General features: G+C 41.2%; 1 protein-coding gene across 2 annotated transcripts in view; it reads left to right on the plus strand.

The window, feature by feature from the left end:
* The window catches only part of RELN (reelin), a 456,663-nt gene that overhangs the window by 143,351 nt on the left and 295,551 nt on the right, over positions 1-17,761 (plus strand). The window lies entirely within an intron of this gene.

Below are 17,761 nucleotides of genomic sequence, written 5' to 3' on the forward strand. Positions count from 1 at the left end.
TGAGCTGATGAGCTAGAAGTTGTTTATCTGTCATAAACTATGATGCAGCATTTTTTTAAATGGCTTAAAAGATGCCTCCATGGCATGAGAATTTCCCTAAAATGTGGAAGATCACAATTTGGCAAAATGTAAAGAGCAAAATAATAGCCTCTGAAGATATGAAAGTTTAAAACAACAATAGCCATGGAAGTGTATTTGAAATCTCAAAAAGTCAAAAGGCTAGACTATCTAAATCTCATTGTATTTAGCAGTATTGTCTGTGTGATCCAGTATGATTAGTAGAAAAGTGTATTTTCTTCAGATAATGTAGTGAATATGGTGTTCATCCTCTGTAAATATTATCTGCTAGCATTAGTGTTTTGGAAAGTTGATACATTTACTGTAACTCTCTTTGCTAAAGCAAAAAAGGGGGGCAGAGAGAGAGAAAGAATGTAATATTAAGATATAAATAATCTAAATGGAGCATGGAGTTTTAATGACACATAAATCTCTAGCCCCTTATCCAGAGGTAGGGAGCAGGGCTCCACACAGATACTTTGTGACTACTGTTCCAGTCTAACTTAAACAAATTGACAAATTAAACAGTAATTAGTCACCTGAACCAGATGGTATCCACCCAAGATTTCTGAAGGAACTCAAATATGAAATTGCAGAACCACTAACTGTGGATGTTACCTATTGCTTAAATCGCCCTCTGTACCCGGTGACTGGAGGATAGCTAATGCAATGCCTATTTCTGTAAAAGGCTCAGAAGAGATCCTGGCAATTACAATCTAGTAAGTCTAACTTCAGTATCAGGAAAATTGGTTGAAACTATAGTAAAGAATAGGATTATCTGATACACAGATAAATGTGATACGTTGGGGAAGAATCAACAAAGCTTTTGTAAAGGGGACTCATGCCTCACTAATCTATTAGAATTCTCTGAGGGAATCAACAAGCATGTGGACAACGGAGATGCAGTGGATATAGTGTACTTAGATTTTCAGAAAACCTGTGAAAAGGTCATTCACCGAAAGCTCTTAAGAAAACTAAGGAGTCACAGAATAAGAGGGAAAGTTCTCTCAGGGATCATTAACTGTTAAAAGATAGGGAAACAAAGGGTAGGAATATATGGTCAGTTTTCACAATGAAGAGAGGTAAATAGCAGCCCCCCCCCCCCCCCCCCGCCCCAAAGATCTGTACTGGAACTACTGCTGTTCAACATATTCAGAAATGATCTGGAAAAAGGCCTAAAGAGTGAGGTGGCAAAATTTGTTGGGGATACAATATTACTCAAGATAGTTAAGTCCAAAGTTGACTGTGAATTGTTACAAAGGGATCTCACTAAACTGGGTGACTGGATGACAAAGTGGCAGATGAAATTCAGTATTGGAAAGTGCAATGTAATGCACAATGGAAAAAGGAAAAAGTAAATAAGGAAGTGTCATTTACCCCTTCACATAACACGAAAACTAGGGGTCACTGGGTTAAATTAATAGGCAGCCACAAGGAAGTACTTCTTCACACAATGCACAATCAGCCTGTGGAACTCATTACCAGGGGATGTTGTGAAGGCCAAAAATATAACTGTGTTCAAAGAAGAATTAGATACGTTAATGGAGGATAGGTCCATTAGTGGCTATTAGCCAAGATGGTCAGGGTGTCCCCCAACCTCCACCTGCCAGAAGCTGGGACTGGAGAACAGGGGATGTATCACTCTGATTTACTTTATTTGTTTCATTCCCTCTGAATCATCTGGCACTGGGCACTGTCAGAAACAGGATATTGGGCTAGATGAATCACTGATCTGATCCAGTATGGCCATTCTTATGTCCTTCCCAAAGTTCATTGCCCCTGTTTCAAGAGGCAGGAAAGCTTCCCCTCAGCGTTTGTTAAGTAGTGATCTCTCTCCACTTGCTCTCCTGGTGGCTTTGTTTACCTTGCATGTAAATGTGCTTTTCATTGCCTTTTGTCACACATTGCTTAAATTACATTGGAGATACATTCCAGCAGGAGGAATCTCATTCCTTGTTCTGGAAGACGCATGGCTTAGGCACTCTTTGCCAAATACGTTTTTAAAAACATATCTCCAGCACATATCTGTAGTCTTTTGTGGTTTTACCATACATACATCATGCAAGAATATTAATAATCAGTGAGTTATTCATTTTCCAGTGCTATATTACATGCCAACGTTTGGACATATATCATGACAGCAGTGTGCCAATTGGCACTGAAGTTTTCTTAGGGTCACACACTGTACAGACATATAGAAAGGCAAGCAGCTCCTCCTCAGAAGTTGAACCTCCAGCCTAAGGCTGAACTACCATGATTTTAAGGGCAGCCACTGAAACCCTTTTAGGGCCCAAGTCTGAGAAGTGCCAAGCACCTTCAACTGCCATTTAAGCACTAGATTGTTGCATTTATGCCTGTATGGGAGGCAGTGCAAAGCCACGCTACCCAAGGAGAGATTGTGGATGGGGATATGTTCTCTGCACCATCCCTTAGGATAGAGCAGATTGTTTCTCTTAGAGCACCATTCCTTTTCCTCCCCACCGCTACTCAGGGGAGTGGGTTCCTGGGTTGGAGCAGAAGCAAGCAGTGTTTTCCAAAGCAAAAGAACTGCTATGGTGGAACGCCTTTCTGTGACAATGCAAATAGAAGAGGTTTCTTTTGCAAGCCTTCCTCCACATACACCTCCTCCCTATGACACAGTGCCTGGCTGCTCAAGAGCCATCACAGTCTGGTCCTAAATCAATAGGAATTGCAATACTTAGCACCTCTCAAAAGGCATTCAGCACCTCACAGAATCAGACCCTTAGAGTCACTTTGTTGGATTTTATGCTAGCAGGAGCAGTGAGGCCACTGGCGCTGCAGGGTTTATAATAGATCACGGAGGGACGTGCTGATGAATCGTCATAACTCGTCAGTCTGCACCGAACCGGGCAGTTGAAAGGATGTGGAACACCACAGGGGAAGAATAGCAGAAGGGGAGCATCCTGCTTGCTTTGTAAGAAAACAGCACTTGAAGTGTGACTATCAGAGGAACTTCTTCCCCACTGGAGTCTGGTGAATAAGGGAGTCCAACCCTCTCTACCTTCCTATGCACACCACAAACCAGCAACTCACCATGGGAGGCAGAAGGGTCCCAAACAAATCCATGTACTGTACCATTGTTATTGCTGTTTTAGCCTGCTTTTTTAAAGGCTGGGCTCAGACTGAGTCCTCTGCCCTTTTCCGAGGTGAAGGGTGGGTGGGGCATCTCTATGGCCATTGTAATTTCCATGCACTAGTTAGCCCTGATGGAGAGATGAATGGTTGTTTTATCCTGTCCACCACCCTTGCCAGGGAAGTTGTGCCATCCAGGCTGTGGAGCTGGAGACTTGGGGGATTTCCTGCCACCCATGGCAGGCTGACCTTTACTTTGCATGGAGTGGCCTTCTTAGGAGCTAGTGTCCCTAGCCTTCTAGGGCTGGCACTGCTCAAAAGGTCAGTGATATTTTTAGCCAGACCTTTTATTGTGTTTGAAATAGTACAGACTATTAGATCATATTATTACTATCCACTTTAAATTGTCTTCTTTAGTTTTAACAAATTAAAGCAATTTTTGAGTGACTTCAGAACAAAAAAAGTTTCAAACCAGTAAACTGTCAGTTTAACTTAACATTGTGTAATTGTCATTGCACTACACAGTAGTGCTATATCTGACAATGACCTACAAAATTAGGTCGACCTAGCTTTGTCTAGTGAAGCCAACCTAAGCCCAAGTGTAGACACCACTAGGTCAATGGAGTAGTTCCTCTGTCCACCTAGCTACTGCCTCTCAGAGAGGTGAATTTATTTCAGTTATAGAAGAAGAACTCTTTCCATCACTGTAGTAAGTGTCTACACTACAGAGCTACAACAGCTGTGCCACTGTAGCATTTCCAGTGTAGACGTACCCTTTGAGGAGGAACATTGTCACTGCCTGGAGTTCAGTAGGAGTCCTTAATTTTCTTTTGTTTGATTTGATCTCAGTATAGAAGGGCAAAAGAGCAATCAGAGTTTGACGTTCTTTCTGAACCTGATTCTGACTGGTACTTTACACTACCTGTTAATACGTAAGTTGGTGAGAAATGCAACTTCCTCCCATTTGCTGTTCATTTGAATAATGGAACTTAGAAAGGGCTAGACTGAGACCAGAGTGAGTAGCGGCATATAGGTGTGCTGTTGCAGGAGCAAACTGGGCGGGCACTGAATTGTAAGTCACAGTCAGAATTCAGTGCCTGTTTCCTCCTTGCTCTAGGCTTACAACTGGTGCAGCTTACTTTGCTCTCCCTGCCAGCTCAGCTGCAATGGCTGGCACATTGGAGGGTAGAGCCATGGCCCCTCCCACTCCTCCACCTATATCAAAGCCATGATGCTGAGCCTATGATGACTGCTCTCTTGGCTGTGCACAGAGCAATAATTAAGATCGCCTGTATAAGGGAGCTAAAGGGCATCTAATTCCCTTTCCTCCCCTGCACAAGTGCATAAAGCATTTCTTGATTAAGGCCCAGTTTTTTAACACAGTAAACATTTGTCCCTGTTGCAAGAACCCCACGAGTCTCAAGGGATTTCTGTGTCACTTTTGTTTTATGTCAAAAATAGAAGTTCTTCTGAAGACAAAGATGACATTTTATCTTGGTTCTGAAGAAAAGATGCAGCTAGCTTTCACATTTCTGGCCCAGACAAGGACTTCAGAGAATGTTTTCAGGATACAATAGTATGTTTTTGCAAACATATTTTTCTTTACAGTTGAGCAGAGTTTTTCCTAATACGTTTCTTCATTTTATGTTCCTTGAATAATCCAGTTAGAACAGTTTCTATGGTGACCTTTCCCCTCATTTTGTTAAGGAGTTCAATTGTGGCTCTCAAGCAAAAGCCACACATTGGGAATGATGAGGAATTTCACAGTCCTGGATGGATTGCAGGAGGCCAGAGGCAAAATGCCTCTTGGAGCTTTAGGAACTTAGTCATTGTACCAAACTTTCGAAAGGTGCAACATTCACTCCCTATACACAAATACTGGGCCTGCTCTCCTAACCCTTGGTTGGGATTTGGTTCTGTGTATTTTTCATCCCCATAGTGCTCTCTGAGTGCACAAAATGGTGTGGGGAGGAGGTTCTCTCTGCTTCCTCTGCTCTGCTCCAGCGTTCCACATCCACACAAACTGAGTGCAGTTGAGTCTGAGTGTTTAGTATGGAAAAGTTTACGTCTGCATTCGCTGGTCTTTGTCTCTGTTTAATTTCCTGTTTAATATAATTTAGACATATGTATTCCTGTTTTCAAATCTGATTCCTCAGGTCTAATTGTGGTAGCAAATGTATATGAATGACTTCTTTCTCCTTTTACACTACTGTTATAATATTGAGCCCTAGTTCAGCTACCTGCACAAGAAACTGATGTATTCACTATAAATAAGTTACATTTTAGAAATTAATTTTCTAATTTTTTCTGATTTTATCCTTGAAAGTGAATATAGTCCTAGCATATCTACTGAATAAATTGTACATGTATTTGTTTATATAATACCTTTAAGGAGATCATTAATACCTTAACATGATATTGAGGCCATTGGTCAAATATAAGGACTTAGGGGAAATTTTACTTTGCAGTAATATAGGGAGGTGGGCAAACTGTGGCCCACGGGCCACATCCGGCCCGCAGGACCATCCTGCCCAGCCCTTGAGCTCCTGGCCAGGGAGGCTAGTCCCAGGCCCCTCCCCTGCTGTCCCCCCTGTCCCCCATAGCCTCAGCTCACCATACCACCAGCGCTCTGGGCGGCGGGGCTGAGAGCTCCTGCCAGGCAGCGCGGCTGCGAGAGCTGCCGGTCTGACCCAGTGCTTTAGACTGCCCAGTGGCGTGGCTGGCTCCGGCTGGGCGGTGTGGCTGCCAGTCCTGGTGCTCTGAGCAACATGGTAAGGGGGTAGGGAGCGGGGGGTTGGATAAGGGGCAGGGGGTTCTGGGCCGCAGTCAGGGGACAGGGGCGGTTGGATAGGTGTGGGAATCCCGGGGGGCCTGTCAGGGAGCGGGGGTGTGGATAGGGGTCGGGTCAGTCAGGGGACAGGGAGCAGGGTGAGTTGGATAGAGGGTGTTCAGGGGGTGGTCAGGGAACAAAGAGCAGTGGGGGTTGGATGGGTCTGAGGTTCTGAGGGGGCGGGAAGTGGGAGGGGGCAGATAGGGGGTAGGGGCCAGGCTGTTTGGGGAGGCACAGCCTTCCCTATCTAGCCCTCCATAAAGTTTAAGTTTGCCCACCCCTGAACATAGGACATGACCTTCAGCCCGTAAGAGTCTAGGAGTTTGAATTTTAGTTTGTTAGACTTATACAGAAGATAAGCAGAACTGTATGAAATCCATTAGTTTTAGTAGTTACAAATTGCACTTGGCCTTTTTTCATTATTAAGCTTTTAGAGGTTTATTTTTTAGTACTTTGTAATGATGTACAGACCTTAAGCATTTCGGGAGATTGCTTGCTTGCTATTGTTGAGTTTGAATGAACCCAAAACTCCAGGAAGGTCCATTCTCTTTGCCTTTTGGGACACCACAAAATTTTTTATGAGCATTTGTAGGGTAATTTTGGGTTTTCCTTGGCTACCAATCTGAAACCTGACTAATAGCTGAGTAAACCGCTTGTCACTGCAGTCAAAGGATTCTGGGATGTTTTTGGCCAAAGAGCACAATGAACTGGAAAGGAAAAGTGAGAACAAGTGGTTTCCTATTACTGTTTCTGCAGGATTGTGTGGATTTAGGGACCACAGTCCATACAAACCAGCCCCTGAAAGATGTCTGAAGGGGTGAGTTGCCACCCAGCACCCCAGATGATTTGTGGAAGGACCCAATGAGCCCTCTTCAGTAACATTAGATTGAGGGACGGCAGAAACTGAGTCCCTCCAAACTTCAGAAGTACGGGGGAGTATTCCAGGATATGTGTGGGGAGGAGAGAGCTAATAGAGGGAGTGGAGGAAGCTTTCAAAGCAGTATGAAACCCAAAGCTTAGGCCAAGTAAGTGACATTTTGTTGATTTTCATTAGAGATTAGTAACATTTTGTTGATCTTCATTCTGGTTTAGTAACAAAACCCTAAGGTGAGTGAAACTCAGGCTTTGCCTGGCTTTGGAAATTTTGCAGTGCTCTAAGGAATAGTATTTTGCTAATTCCTTTAAATTTTCTTTGAAAAATTAATAAATATAATTTTAATGAGCCTTGTTGCATTTTTGTTTTGAACTGGCAAAATAATAATGTTATTAGGACTTCTTTTCTTTGTAAGAAGTTTCCCCCCCAAATACATTTCACGGTTGATTTATGAATCCCTTGAAAATAAGATTTATAATGAAATTCTGACAGATCCTTAACTAAATTAGCATAATAAATGGCAACGTAATAATACCTTTCAAGCTTGTGCATTCCTGCAGATATACTGTCACTAAGAGAGCATTTGCCAAAGGCTGAAAGTACTTTTAACCACAGCTGGGCAGCATGCTACAGAGAATTCACCAGCTGAAAGTTGACTGCCTGCTGCAGATTCTGAAGCTATGCATTTATAAAGTCTCTATGAATGGAGTTAAAACAGCAGTAGCATTACCAAAACAGCATCAAACTAAGAATAAAGAATAAATAAACTTTTCAGTTATTGACCATTAAATACTTTCAAAGTATGAAAGTATGCCTAAATACTTTCAAAGTATGAAAAGTATAGCATTTGCTATGGTGAGTTCTTGTATTTCAGCATTTTATTAGAATTTAATGTCATAACTAGAGTAGCAGCTAGAAAAGAGGTAAGTGACTTTATGTTTTGAACATTCTACATTTAGCTTCTTTATATGCTAATGCTTTATTTTGACCAGTTTTACAAACTGTACCAGATTTACATAAGCCGAGGTTCTGGCCCACAGTGTGGATCCATTGTTTGCATACTTTGGAGCAGATTCTGCTCTCGGTCACGCTGCGGAGTGTATCCATTAAAATCAATGGAATGACAGTGATGTTGAACCTATTTAGGAGTCTCAGACTCTGGGTCTTTATTTGGAAAAGTCCTGACTGTTACTATCTCTGATCTAGTGTACATAAAATCAGTGATGAGCTGCCAAAATCTGAACAACGGGTTCCCTCCTCACTCCACGAGGGGGTTGTTCCCCACCCCCGCCCCCTGGGACTCCTGCCCCATCCAACACCCCGCGTTCCTTGACGCCTCCCCCAGGACCTCTGCTCCATCCACCTCCAACACTCCACTGACATGTTTTAGCACATGAAGCTCTCGTGGGCTACAGCCCGCGCTTCATCGGACGCCTGGAATGGAACATCTAGTGAGAAGATAGATATAGATATAATATATATATATTCATACAGAGAAGGTGGAAATTACCATACAAACTGTGAGAGGCTAATTAGTTAAAATGAGCTATTCTCAGCAGGAGAAAAAAACTTTTGTAGTGATAATCCAGATGGCCCATTTAGACAGTTGACAAGAAGGTGTGAGGATACTTAACATGGGGAAATAGATATGTGTAATGACCCAGCCACTCCCAGTCTCTGTTCAAACCCAGGTTAATGGTATCGAGTTTGCATATTAATTCAAGACATTTTCAAAATTAAACATTTTTGTTTTTCTGATTTAAAACAACTTTTCATTTTGAAATATGCTTCAATTTTATTTTTAAGAAATTTAAAAATACCTTAAAATGCTCAAAATTTAAATGAAATTTTTTTTTCAGGTTTACCTGAAATGCATTTTTTTTCAGAAAGGCCAGCAAACTGAAAAAATCAGTTATGTGCACAAATATAATTACTAATAATATAATGTTACTAATAATATAAGTATAAATATAATACTGCCATCAATCTGAGTTTGCAACTGGTGAAATTAATCACAGATCAAGGGCAGTATATAGCCTTTAGTATGTAATCAGTTAGGAAATTATTGGGATAAGAAACAGGGCAGGATCCCAGCAGCTAAACCCAAATATATAATTTCCTTATATTAAAAAATTACAATTTAATCCTTAATCTCATTAATGATGACGCAGCTTTGTGGAAAAATTAAGCCATAATTTTCATATTGGTGTTCATTTATGTGGGATATAATTATATTGATATCCTAACAGCATATTTAAAATGGTTTGAAACTGAATGGTTTGTTCAAAGGGGAAGTTAAATTAGGAGATATATATGTCCTATGAAGACCACTAGAGCAAGCTGTTAATTGTGTTTTCCATCTTGTAGATTAGTAGATTTATTTTGGAAAACATGAAGATCGGTGGGGGAAGGAAATTTGATCAGGTAAATTTTTAAAGAGGGGTGAAGTGGCAGGACATCTAGGTCCTTCAACAAGGCCTAGGGACTTTTTAGCTTTATTGTGTAATCTGTTGCAGACAGAGAAGTCCAATCACTAAGGCAGTGTTTCCCAAACTTGGGATGCTGCTTGTTCACGGAAAGCCCCTGGCAGGCCAGGCCGAATCTGCGGACGCAGCAGGTAAACAAACCGGCCCACCCCGCTAGGAGCTTTCCCTGAACTAGCGGCGTCCCAAGTTTAGGAAACACTGGACTAGGGGCTTCAGAGTAAATAAGGGTTTGGAAAAGTTCTATATGGAAAATTAGATCCCTGCCCAGGGCCATTAGGGATACAGTAGGAGAAATTATGGAAAGTTATTTTCATTTTTGTTGCAGTAAGGTTCTCTTCAGCTCCTCAAATATTTGACCTGTTTTTTGAGATTCTGAGCACCCGTAATGCTAGTTGACAAGTTTAGGCCTTTCCCTCTTTGTGTCTCCATTCCACTACCTGTTAAATGGGGATAATATTCTTGATTTACATAGGATTGTGAGAAATATTTCCTTAATACCTGTAAAGTATTTGATAATATAAAACTGCTAAGTATTATTAAATATCTTTATAACTGTCCCCAAAACATAGACAAAGAGAGACATTTAATCTATACCATATAATTATGGAAAACCTAACACTGAAACTAAACTTCACAAAGTACTAGAAATTATACTGTATGTAACAAATTTATCCTGGCAGAGGGATCAACTATATGACTTTAACATCTGTCAAGTATCTTTAACGTCAGTGATTCTTTGTGCAAGTGAATTTCCTCTATGGTTCCTGCTGCTTAACTTTAATGTAATGCAATATTTACTATGGATCATATTCTACTATCCTCATTCCAGCAGTAGTCCCACAAGGTTAGTTGGAACCCTTGTGGAGTGAAGTGCTAGTCATGTGCTAGTCATGTGACATGGGACCTCTTGTGGAGTAAGATACTGTTACTCAACATGAGTAAGGGTATCAGAATCTGGCCCATTTAGCAAAGTAAAAAGGCTAAAGTAGCTAGCCTAATTCTGATTATTTAGATACTTTCTGAAATAGAAATCTATCTGCAATTTAACTGGTTCTTTACAGAACTGAAAGGATAACTCAGTAATTCAAGAACTGAATAACGGTCCAGTGCAGTTGATTATCTAAGAATTTGAATAACATCAAGGTTAGCATTTTTCCACTTTTTCTTTGAGCTCTTCCTCTTGTTTCAAGGAGGAAATGAGGAAGAATCCAAAACAGATTAATTGTGAATTCTGGTCTACACAATTTAATTTGATAGAATTTCTTTATCAGATGTTGCCTATTTCCATCATTGTACCAGAAATGACAGCCATTTACAATCTGATACACACATAGTTTAAGGATCTTAGTATAATTTAGAGTTGAATTAATGGCTTGTTATTTATTGCCGAACTACTCTACAGGAGTGATTTATAAAACCATGCTATGCGCTGCTTGTTACTTTGCATTCTCCGGGCTAGATGTGTCATCAATATCATTAAATGAATTCACAGTGGCACTACTCTGCAACTGTAGCTTTTGGTATCAGGGTAACTGAACATAAATCAGAAATTATGTTTAATTCATACGATGCACCAATCTCTCACTGAGGTGTGGGTTAGGTTAGGAGTTGTCACAAATATGTTTTACAGTACCTCTTTGATTATATTGAGGCTCTATCTGCATGTCCTTATGCTCCATGTAAAAATAATATATGGCAATGCAGTGCAGTTTTTCAGTGAATAACATTTGTTTTTTATTTATTTGGGGACAATTGGTTATTGTTTTACCACAGCACAGAAAAGGAATGTATTTACATGAATATAGTTAAAGTGATACTTTAGGGATATGTATATTTTGAAAAATAAACTTCCTTGCCCATATTACAAACAGCGTGTTTGATTATTAAAATTATTTTTTGAAAAATCTAATACACTTTTCTCTATTTTATTGTTGTTATACTTTTTCATTTCTCTCAATATAGACAATTAAAATAGAGCTTCTTTTCATTACAATTTTTTTCTACTCCATGTCACTTTAAGGTCCTCATGAACTAGCACAATACTGCAATATTTTGGGTTGAAAATAATATAGGGGATTTTTTAAAACTATTTTCATTGTATATTTTTCTCCTTTTGTTAATTTTATGGAAATATTTCTATACATCCTATGTTTTGTAAACAAATATTTTTATAATGCCTAAATTTTGCATGAAATTTGACCTGACAGTGTATCTTAAACTGGATACTCTCAAAAGTGTGTATAAACTCTAATCATAGGCATTGACTCTGGGGGCACTCCAGGGTGGGAGTACCCATGGAAAAAAATAGTAGATGCTCAGCACCAACCAGCCACAGCTGTTTGGCAGCTCGGGGAGAGGTTTTGGGAGAGGGGGGAACCTCAGGGAGGGGGTGGAATTGAGGTGGGAAGAGGTGGAGCAGGGTGGGGGCTTGGAGGAGGGATGTACAGAGGGGGCAGGAAGAGGCAGGGGGAGGGCAGGGCCTCAGGGGAAGGGGTGGAATGGGGGAGGGCCCTTGGGGTGGAGCAGGGGTGGAGCACCCCTGGGGAAAACTAGAAGTCGGTACCTCTGATTCTAATATGCAGTGCTGTTGTAGCCATGTCAGTCCCAGGTCTATATATGACCTATCAGTCCTCATCCTCAAAGGAAACCTGCACAACACTTTCAAAAGACAAGCCTGGGAGCTTAAATTCATAACTTTGCTCGACACTGGATTTATGATTGATTACAAAAGTATGTAACGCACTACCCCTCCTTTTTCTCCCATGATATCTGTTCAATCTTATATTTAGCTCTGACACTGAGTACCTTTCCCAGACCTGAAGAAGAATCTGTGTAGCTTAAAAGCTCATCTATCTCACCAACAGAAGTTGGTCCAAGAAAAGATAGTACCTCATCCACCTTGTCTCTATAAATTCTAATATCATTCTCATATATATATATATATATATGATAGTTTTGAATCAACAAGATTTAACTATTCATGTTATAACTATGGCTTACTAAAATAAAATATCAGGTTTGTGATAATTATGAAAGAGACTGAGGTTTTTACTCATGTTCATCATTTACTATATGTTTGTCCATTGCCTCGCTGCAGAATTGGGACACTTCTAAGCGCTACCATAACATAAATTTGTTATCGATAACTATCAAGAGTTTCATTCACAGAAGAATGTTAATATTTTCACACAAATCAAAATCAACAAAATTGTCTTTTTTAAAAAAAGAATATTTTTGTGTGCTATTTTAAACTTTATTATTTAGTGAACTGTTATTGTGGCAATGGAAACAGGATGTTTTAAAGAATGAAATCAAAATAAAATGTCAGAATTCAGAGTCATAGAATCATAGAATATCAGGACTGGAAGGGACCTCAGGAGGTCATCTAGTCCAACCCCTTGGTCAAAGCAGGACCAATCCCCAACTAAATAATCCCAGCCAGGGCTTTGTCAAGCCTGACCTTAAAAACTTCTAAGGAAGGAGATTCCACCACCTCCTTAGGTAACCCATTCCCGTGTTTCACCACCCTCCTAGTGAAAAAGTTTTTCCTAATATCCAACCTAAACCTCCCCCATTGCAACTTGAGACCATTACTCCTCGTTCTGTCATCTGCTACCACTGAGAACAGTCTAGATCCATCCTCTTTGGAACCCCCTTTCAGGTAGTTGAAAGCAGTTATCAAATCCCCCCTCATTCTTCTCTTCCGCAGACTAAACAATCCCAGTTCCCTCAGCCTCTCCTCATAAGTCATGTGTTCCAGTCCCCTAATCATTTTTGTTGCCCTCCGCTGGACTCTTTCCAATTTTTCCACATCCTTCTTGTAGTGTGGGGCCCAAAACTGGACACAGTACTCCAGAGGAGGCCTCACCAATGTTGAATAGAGGGGAACGATCACATCCCTCGATCTGCTGGCAATGCCCCTACTTATACATCCCAAAATGCCATTGGCCTTCTTGGCAACAAGGGCACACTGTTGACTTATATCCAGCTTCTTGTCCACTGTAACCCCTAGGTCCTTTTCTGTAGAACAGCTCCCTAGCCATTCAGTCCCTAGTCTGTAGCGGTGCATGGGATTCTTCCGTCCTAAGTGCAGTCCTTGTGTCCTTATGTTATGATGTGATACATCCCCCTTCTGATGAATAAGGCTGATTAACCTTCTGAGAAGGAGGGAACATGGCCTTCAGGAAAGAAAATATGAAGAATATGAACACAGGATTCCCAAGAAATGAGAATAATCTGCCTGTTTTAATTTAAAAATTTGATAATTCTAATGAGTGTTTTGTTTTGTTTTCACTTTTGCATTGCAAAACTGTACAGCCAAAATAACAGCCCACGGGGACAGCTACTGGAAAGGGCTTGGGGTCCTAGAAACTCCAGGAAGGAGTTTCCCTTCCAGGAAGGGAATACATAGGGGAGGCAGTGGCAAGGAAGAAAATCCCTTTCCTCCTCCTCCTGCTACTTCTTCCTGCTCACCCATATCAGGTAGCATGGCTCCTTTGCGAGCCATGATGTAACTGACAAAGTTATTGCACCTGCACAAAAATCGCTCAGAGAGGCAGATACAGGCATAGGGCCTGAGTTAGTACTGCTTTAAGGCCTGACCCAGGTCCACAGAAATCAATGGGATTCTTTCATGGACTTTTAATGGAAGTTTGATCAGGTCCTAAGATAATTTCAGCAGAGACACAGATAGCCACTGCCTAGGGAGGGGAGAATATCATAGCAGCTCTTCCCCTCCTCCGTCAGCACCACCTTCAAAACTGCAGAGCACTCACAGAAGGGATCTGGTAAAACCTGAGGGAAGAAGGAACCTGCTGGAGAACCTGCACTCTCATCTTCCAAACCCTGCCAGCCAGCATCCTCGGGGTTCTGCCCATGGAACTGGAGGCACCATGCATCCTATCATTTTTTAAAAGGCGGGTATGGAACCATTTAATGAGAACAGCTTTAAAAATTCAGGGTCTAAAGAAAAAAAAAGATAATAGGGAACAAAGGACAAAAATGGATACGGGGAGAAAGTAAAGGTTATATAAGAAGGAGCAAAGTCATATGAGACAGGATGTACAAGCAGCAGCAGCAGAAGCAACAAAACTTATGTATGAGGCAAGTGAGACAAGGGTACATGCAGCTATAGCATCAATTTAAAAAACAGTTATATTAAACAGACATCAAAGATAATGTATGGGGGCAGCATTGCTAGGAGTATGCATAACGAGACATCTGACTCTGAACCTTCAATATCCTGGTATATTAAGAGAATGAATGCATGTGTCTCATTAGAACATTTTATCAAACCGGAGGCCATCCAGAGATAATAAGAATATGAGGCCTTTATTTAAGCATAAATTTAGTATATTTAATTTTATTAATTCTGTATATAAATGTTTGTGCTGTAATTCTCTGTAGGATTATTTTCTCTGTTTTTGCTGAGGTATGCATATTGTTTGATATTTGTATATAGGTATGTTCTAAGGCATATTTTACACAATAAGAAAAACATTAATTAACCAAAAGAATAAAATTGCACCCTATAAAGAATTATGTCAGTTCAGAAATGATACCACAGCACACGCAAGAGTGTGATGAAAAAGGGAACCATAATCCATCTATCTACTGTGCAGATCTACTGCACTCATTGCCATAGTATCAGAGCTCTTATACAGAGGAAGGAAATAGAAATACAGAAATAGCCACAAAGGATTTTGGGTTAGATGCCCACTGGCTGCACTTAGAACCTTTAGTGTACACCTCTGATCTTTAGGGGTGAACCTTCCGCCCACATAGCAGCAGGCATGGAGCCACCAAGACGAGTCTCCCCATTCCATAAGTTGAGTGAATGATTCCATCCCCCTACTACCGTACAGACAAACAATGAGATGCAAGGGAGAGATGTCAGTGAGACCTGGAGTCTCTCTTGACATCCTTAAATAATGAACAGGCCTTCCCCAGCTATCACAGACACTAGAGTTGTCGTACATCAGCATTTTGGAGTAGTAAGCCCAAAGTCATGAAATGAAGGAAACAGAGAAATAGAAAAAAGCACAGGAGACTCCACCAGCTTTTCTCCACCTCAACCCATTCACAACTCCTTGTGCTTCAACAGTAGGCTAGTGCCACTGTCTTGAATATCACCATTACCAGAATTGTCACCCCTAATGCCTCGCTGCTAGGAACATCACAATGAACAATGCCCCTGCATGACTGAATGTATAATTTAATTCCTAAAAGCCCATCTCTTCCTGAACTGAAACAAAACATGGCCAAAGTTTTAAAAAGTGGCCATTAATTTTGAAGATGTGCAATCTTTGCCTGCCCATGTTTCAATACCTTGAGCCTTCTTTGGGAGCGATGATTGCTCAGCACCTCTGAAAATCAGAGTTTATGGTGTCTCAAGTTGGGCACATAAAATCACAGTTCACTTGTGTCAAGGTTCCTCCCCCACTCTGAACTCTAGGGTACAGATGTGGGGACCTGCATGAAAAACCTCCTAAGCTTATCTTTACCAGCTTAGGTCAAAACTTCCCCAAGGTACAAAATATTACCCCCGTTATCCTTGGAATGGCCGCTACCACCACCAAACTAATACTGGTTACTGGGGAAGAGCTGTTTGGATGCGTCCTTCCCCCCAAAATACTTCCCAAAACCTTGCACCCTACTTCCTGGACAAGGTTTGGTAAAAAGCCTCACCAATTCGCCTAGGTGACTACAGACCCAGACCCTTGGATCTTAAGAACAATGAACAATCCTCCCAACACTTGCACTCCCCCTTTCCTGGGAAATGTTGGATAAAAAGCCTCACCAATTTGCATAGGTGACCACAGACCCAAACCCTTGGATCTGAGAACAATGAAAAAGCATTCAGTGTTTTACAAGAAGACTTTTAATAAAAAATAGAAGTAAATAGAAATAAAGAAATCCCCCCTGTAAAATCAGGATGGTAGATATCTTACAGGGTAATTAGATTCAAAAACATAGAGAACCCCTCTAGGCAAAACCTTAAGTTACAAAAAAGATACACAGACAGAAATAGTTATTCTATTCAGCACAATTCTTTTCTCAGCCATTTAAAGAAATCATAATCTAACACATACCTAGCTAGATTACTTACTAAAAGTTCTAAGGCTCCATTCCTGTTCTGTCCCTGGCCAAGACGACTACAGACAGACACACAAACCCTTTGTTTCTCTCCCTCCTCCCAGCTTTTGAAAGTATCTTGTCTCCTCATTGGTCATTTTGGTCAGGTGCCAGCGAGGTTACCTTTAGCTTCTTAACCCTTTACAGGTGAGAGGAGCTTTCCCCTGGCCAGGAGGGATTTCAAAGGGGTTTACCCTTCCCTTTATATTTATGACACGCCCCCCAAATCTCAGCTAGGGTGAAACACTGGCTGGGATTTCTTCCTGGAGCTCTAGGAAAACAGAGTTAATAAGACACATGCATCTCTAAATATACTACCAAGTACATAAAGACTAACAATATTTTCCACATCTCAAGGACGATTTTAACCAGTTGATTCTGGGAAACTTTCATGGGAGAGTGCATCAGCCACTTTGTTAGAAGCTCCTGAGATGTGTTGGATGTCGAAATCAAAATCTTGGAGAGCTAAACTCCACCGAAGAAGTTTTCTGTTAGTTTCTTTGACGGTGTGAAGCCACTTTAGTGCAGCATGGTCGGTTTGCAGGTGGAAACGCCGTCCCCAAACATATGGGCGTAGCTTTTCCAGAGCGTAGACAATGGCATAACATTCTTTTTCAGTGACTGACCAGTTGCTTTCCCTCTCAGACAGTTTTTTGCTGAGAAACACTACAGGGTGGAATTCTTGATCAGGTCCTTTCTGCATTAAAACTGCTCCCACACCACGCTCGGATGCATCTGTGGTTACTAGGAACGGTTTGTCAAAGTCTGGGGCCCTTAGTACAGGGTCAGACATGAGTGTCGCTTTAAGCTTGTTAAAGGCCTTCTGACACCTTCCGGTCCACTGAACAGCATTTGGCTGTTTCTTTTTGGTTAGGTCTGTCAGTGGGGCAGCGATTTGGCTGTAGTGCGGTACAAATCGTCTGTAATAACCGGCCAAGCCTAAGAAGGATTGAACCTGTTTCTTTGACTTTGGGACAGGCCACTTTTGGATAGCATCCACTTTGGCCTGTAGGGGGCTGATAGTTCCTTGACCCACCTGGTGTCCAAGGTAAGTCACTCTGTTTAGGCCTATTTGACACTTCTTAGCCTTAACAGTTAGTCCTGCCTCCCTTATGCGCTCAAGGACTTTTTGTAGATGTTCCAGGTGGTCTGCCCAGGAATCCGAAAATATGGCCACATCGTCAAGGTAGGCGACTGCATATTCTCCTAATCCCGCTAGGAGACCATCTACAAGTCTTTGGAAAGTGGCGGGTGCATTTCGCAGCCCGAAAGGGAGTACATTAAATT

Source organism: Lepidochelys kempii, chromosome 1 (assembly GCF_965140285.1).
Source record: "Lepidochelys kempii isolate rLepKem1 chromosome 1, rLepKem1.hap1, whole genome shotgun sequence".
Lineage (NCBI taxonomy): Eukaryota > Metazoa > Chordata > Testudines > Cheloniidae > Lepidochelys > Lepidochelys kempii.